At 49.1% G+C, this 5,857-nt stretch overlaps 1 protein-coding gene across 3 annotated transcripts in view; it reads left to right on the forward strand.

The window, feature by feature from the left end:
* The first annotated feature begins 3,504 nt into the window (after positions 1 to 3,504).
* The window catches only part of LOC149358182 (uncharacterized), a 37,672-nt gene continuing 35,319 nt past the window's right edge, over positions 3,505 to 5,857 (forward strand). For all 3 annotated transcript variants that reach the window (XM_089585098.1, XM_089585099.1, XM_089585097.1), the window contains exon 1: positions 3,505 to 3,807. The gene's annotated coding sequence lies outside the window, so the exon portion shown is untranslated. The remainder of the gene's footprint in view (positions 3,808 to 5,857) is intronic.

The raw sequence follows: 5,857 nt of genomic DNA on the forward strand, positions 1-5,857 counted from the left end.
TGCTTACTCTACTCTCGGTTACGGGAGAGGCAGCGAATTTTTTTTAAGCATGAAATGCTTTTAGCTCCCGTTGTCGGCAGTGTGGTGACGTCACGCCGAGACCGAGAGCCATCATCCGGGCACTGAAATCCACTCATCCGGGCACTGAATTCCAGTCATCCGGGCACTGAAATCCACTCATCCGGGCACTGAATTCCAGTCATCCGGGCACTGAATTCCATTCATCCGGGCACTGAAATCCACTCATCCGGGCACTGAATTCCAGTCATCCGGGCACTGAAATCCACTCATCCGGGCACTGAATTCCAGTCATCCGGGCACTGAAACGAGAACATCCGGGCACCGTACGAGACTTAACGAGATTTAACGAGACTCTCTAAGCCCTCCTACGCGACCGGCATGCATGCGCCAGTTGGTCTCCAAATGAGACAAAAAATAACTGCTGTCAGTGCCTTCTCAATGTTTATCAAGATATCAGTGGAGCTGTGGGTTTGATAATGCACGGAATTATAATTTCCGATTTCTAATAACGCGTGCAAAAAGCACATAAATGCCACGTTACACTTCGTTGTCATACGTGATCCGGGGGAGAAGCGCTGCGTTCAAAGGGCAAGGCATCGCGCCGAACGGGTGGTGGCGTTCCTCCCTTCCTTTACGGTGCGGTTCGGGTGTCCACCGAGATGGCAGAGAATTACTGCGCCATTTCCTTTCCTCAAAAAACCTTGCGTTCAAATGGCAAGGCATTGCGCTGAACGGGTGGTGGCGTTCCTCCCTTCCTGTACGGTGCGGTTCGGGTGTCCACCGAGATGACATTAGGCCCGTAAACATTTCATGCTTACTCTACTTTCGTTTACGTGAGAGGCAGAGATTTTTTTTTGTCGTCATCCAGCCAAGAGCACGGTTACCTGCGCATGAGGGGTACTGGAGAAACTTACTTATCAATAAACCCACTCCCTTAATCTGATCCCTTCATCGTCACCTCATTTTGTATCCACGAACAGTACGACTCAGTTTTAAGGCGAAAGCCTTTTATGCCTCATATTGTCGTGACCAATTTGTGTTAGCAAGTTTGTCCGCGTTTCGGCGTCACTGCTTTAAAAAAACTGTTTTGAGGTTGGGAATCGAACCAAGGCCTTCGGCATTTGAAGTGGAGACGCTACCACTCCGCCACAAAGGCTCAGGGTTAAAGCATGAATAAAGGCGCATCTAGTGAATGCATGGGTTTCATAAATGAAATAAAAGAAAAAATAATAAAAATAAGCAAAGGAACAAAATAAAAGAAAATAAAATAAAAAGAAACAAAATATGAAAAAAAAACAGTGCGCCAGGAAAGGCTTTCGCCCTGCAGCACTTTAGAGAGCCAAAGTGCCCTCTGAATTTTTTTCGAAAACGGCGTCGTCGCTTCGGCGGACGCGGTTTTTCCGACGTGCGTCTGTTCTTTCTATCTTTCCTCTGCCCCGCCGCGGTGGCTCAGTGGTTACGGCGCTCGGCTGCTGACCCGAAAGACGCGTGTGCGATCCCAGCCGCGGCGGCTGAATTTCGATGGAGGCGAAATTCTAGAGGCCCGTGTGCTGTGCGATGTCAGTGCACGTTAAAGAACCCCAGGTGGTCGAAATTATACTGAGCCCTTCACTACGGCGTCCCTCATAGCCTGAGTCGCCTTGGGACGTTAGACCCCAACAAACCAATACGCCAAATATCGTTCCTCTCGCATCTTTCAACACTCTTCTGTCTGCACGTGGCAGCGACTGTGGCTCAGCTGAGCCAATGGGCAGGCACGTGTACTTTACTTTTCATCCTTCCTTCAGTCGCAATAACAACAATTTTTCGAGCAGACCGTTTAAAAATTACCGAAGACACTTTGGAAGTTGAAAAGTGTGCTTGGCGAAAGCCTTGTGGTCAACCCACTGCCGCTTCCCCGAACCGCTTGGCGTGTGGCGGGCTGCTCGCATATGTGCGTTTTTTATTGTCTTTGGCGAATGCGGTCGTTTTTTTTTTTAAGCGAAAAGCTTCACTAGGCTAGTCAAACTCGAGTCTGGCGTATGCTCCGTGATCAGAATTAGCCCCAGCTGCGCATGCCCAGAACCTAGGGACGTCACAGGAGAGGCGCAAAAAAAAAACAAGCAAAGACAAACAGTGCGCCAGGAAACACACATATCTCGGTGCACACTCAAACCATTTCCGTGCCTAAACATGCTAAGTAAAATCTACCCCACGCAGTACAAGAGCGAGTGCCCGTGGTGCGGAGACAAACCAACCCTATACAATACCACATGGGCTTGACAGAAAATAGACGAGCTAGCCATAATAGAAAACCCGAGTGCGGAACAGTGGGAGAGGATGCTATCCAGCGACATCCTGAAAGCCCAACAAGGACTAGTAAGGCGTGCACGCAGGGTAGCTACCCTCAGCGGAGCCCTGGACTAGGGGAACCGACCCTGAAGAGAAGATGGAAGACTCGATCTGAAGCCGCAAAAAAAAAAATACTGTAAAATAGAGCAAATAAACGTATTCCACGCCGCAGCTTTTCGCTTCGAGATATCCAGCCTTAACCTTACCTAAGCCACCGCCAATTTTTTTTTATGCGTAGCATATTGCAATCACTCAGTTCAGCCCTTGGGCGCGGCCGGGCAGCCACCAAACCACGTGACGTGACGTCACGTCACGTGGTGGTGACGTGACGTCACCAAACCACAAAAAGGAAAAAACAAAAAAAAAAACAAAAAAAAGAAAAACAAGAAAAGGACAGCTGAGCATGGTGGCGGTTGCCACCGCCCCGTTTCAAAGGGGGCGCTCCTATCCATCCATCCAGCCATCCATACGTCACGAAGGAAAAGCTGCTGAGAAAATCGAGTGCCGCAAAAAGACCGCGCAATATGCAACGCATTCTTGGCTTAACCAAGTTAAGCCTGGGCATTTTTTTGCAGTGTTTGAGAGCGCAGCTCTTTGGCGCCCGTTTCGCGGCGTCGCCGTTGCCCGTCCGGCGTCCATTGTGTTCATTGGCGTTGGCGTTTTACTCTCCAATCATTTAAGTAAAGGAGGTGCACAAAATGGCTCCCTGGGTCAGTGGGCTCCCTGAATCGCGCTGCTGTGTTGTTGATGCGGCTGTATGAGCCGTTGCCTAGCAACCGTCGCGGTGGACACCCGAACCGCACTGTGCAGGAAGGGAGGAAGTGGGAGTGAAAGAAGAAAGACAAAGAGGGTCCGTAGTGAAGAAAATGAAAATTGTATTTGAGGAAAGAAAATTATGCAGTAAGTGTCTCGCATACCTCGGTGGACATCCTTCATCCGTTTGTAGATGAAGTGGGAGTGAAAGAAGAAACAGAAAGAGGGGCCGTAATGAAGAAAATGAATTTGAGGGGAGGAAATTTAGGAGGAGAGGAGGTTGCGCCACTGCGCGGAGGAGAGGCTTGCACGATTCCAGCGCACGGATGGACATCGCGAGCATGAGCCATTAAAGGCTTTCGCCTTAAAATCGTCAGGAAATCAAGAAAACAAGAACAAAGGCAACCCCATTGGCAGGGAGATCAAGAACTACCGGACCAATCCTGTGTGACCACGAAGGCGAGTCCGCGCTAGAGGTCGGTCATGGTATGATCATCGCTGCCAGAAAGCGAACGTCAGTCTCCGTATAACGTCGTCTGTCTACAGAAGAATCGCCTGGGGGGCGAGTTGGTGCATGTTGAAATGAACGCTGGCGCAACAAGGACACTAACAAGAAAGGGACACCACATCCTTGGCTCGGCATCTGTTCTCCTGGGCTTTCGCATCGGCGTTCAAGACCACAACCTGAGGCTTCACTCAAGGGTAAGCGGCGCTCATGCCTCCCACGTGGCACTCTGCCTGCACCGTAATGTAGCCTTTGGCAGAAGCACTGAAGCTCTTCGTGCCAGCACTGGTGTTGCAATGCACCGTCTGCAAGCGTCTTGAGATACGTGCATTAGCACTCTTCTAGAAGCCACGCGCAGCGCCAGTCTTCGTGGCTGGCTGACACTCCTCCTTCAGTTCCCGCAGGACATCGCGTTTATGACCGTGTGTATGCTATTCTGGAATACCCTACGGAACACTGCACGGCGCATCCGGGCTACATTATCCGACCACTGCAGCTTCTTGACCTTTGTCCGCCGTGGCTTGTACGGACGCGTTTCTGGGCGTTCGCGGGGTCGCTGCTGGACGCTGCGTTTGACCACGCTGCGTACTGTGGCGACGAAATTGTGGGGCTTTCTGTGCCTCTCGGGCCTGATAACTTCGACTCGCGGAGTTCCGCACACAGGTCCAGGAATGTGAGTACAAGAAAAGGTTTCTGTGCGGTCAGAGATGTCATACTTAATGAACCTCAGATGGTCGAAATTATCTGAAGCTTATGGCATGCTCCATAGCCCCGGAAAAAATTCAGGGGGAGCACTTTTCACCTGACGTCCAGCAAGGCGAAAGCCTTTGTGCCAGCCGCTCTGCGTTCTTGGCTTTGTGTTGGGTCAGTCTGGCTTTCGTGGTTGACTCCCAGACGCTTCTTCTTGATGTCGGAGTCTCTTCTGATGCATCCACTCCGCGTTCTTGACTTGGTGGGTGAAATTTGTGGTTAATTTCGAGTTACGACATTCTGCAGCTTCTTTATATCCGGTGTGTTCGTTATAACCGATTTCGAGTTACGACATGCACCATTGTACAGTTAATTATTAATTATAATTAACTGGATGTTTAATTGACTACCATCAAATCACTGTTGATTGATTATTGATTGATTAATTGGTGTTTAATGGTGACCTTGGGTGACCTCTGATTTGATTAACAGGTGGAGCGGACACTTCCTGCCCACAGATCTTGCGCACACTCATGAGACAAGGCTTTCGCCTCAAAATGGGAAAACGGTGTCGTTTACAGCGCGCTGACATCTCGCGATACACGGGGATCTTTAGCCTTTCGTCTCCATCGAAACGCACCCGCTTAGCGTCCGCTGCTTCTGGTACTTAACCCGCGTCCTCAGACCGAGGTGCCGAACGCGTAACCAGTGAGCCATGTAGCTTAGCTGAGGCACCTCGTCTAAGACGCTTCAGTAGACTGACTGCTCGATCGCTTGTTGTAATGCGAAAGCAGTTCTCTCATGAGTGGCATGGTACGTACAGGACCTGTCGGCAGAGCATGTCCGATTCGATAATGTCAGCACGAACTTAGTCATCCACTATAGAGGTAATTAATAGAATAGCTACTTAAACAATTATGTAACCAGCATGAACGAATAATTAAAGGGGTATTTCATTGAACTAAGTGCTTAATTAGTTGGCCTAGCCGATTACTTCATAAATTAATCTGTAATTTAATCGAATTGGTGAAATCGTGAATTAGTAATAAAATCATTCAATTAAACTCAGTTAACTGATTGAATAGTTGCTTCAGTAATCACATTGGTTGCATTAAGTTGAATTTGTACATTCATCTGTAATGTAACCAAATTGATGAATTAATCTGAGTGAATTTGCACATTCGTCGGTAATTAAACGAATTTATTAATTACACAATTGCTGAATCAGTTAATTCGATGATTAATTAGTACTTCGGTGTGCTTACTAGACGCTCTAGCAACTGGACCCACGTCTTCGCCGCCGCTGTGGCTGTGGTTATGGTGCGTCGCTGACCCGAAAGACGCGGGTTCGATCCCGACCGCGGCCGTCGAATTTCGATTAAGTCGAAATTCTAGAGGCCCGTGTGCTGTGCGATGTCAGTGCGCGTTTAAGAACCCCAGATGGTCGAATATTTCCCGAGCTCTTCACTACGGCGTCCCTCATAGCCCAAGTCACTTTGTTTTCTTTATCGGGATTTAACCTCTCAAAGTACCTCGGACTATCAGGAACGCCGTAGT

This window comes from Amblyomma mixtum, chromosome 3 (assembly GCF_055824585.1).
Source record: "Amblyomma mixtum isolate Tamu chromosome 3, ASM5582458v1, whole genome shotgun sequence".
NCBI lineage: Eukaryota > Metazoa > Arthropoda > Arachnida > Ixodida > Ixodidae > Amblyomma > Amblyomma mixtum.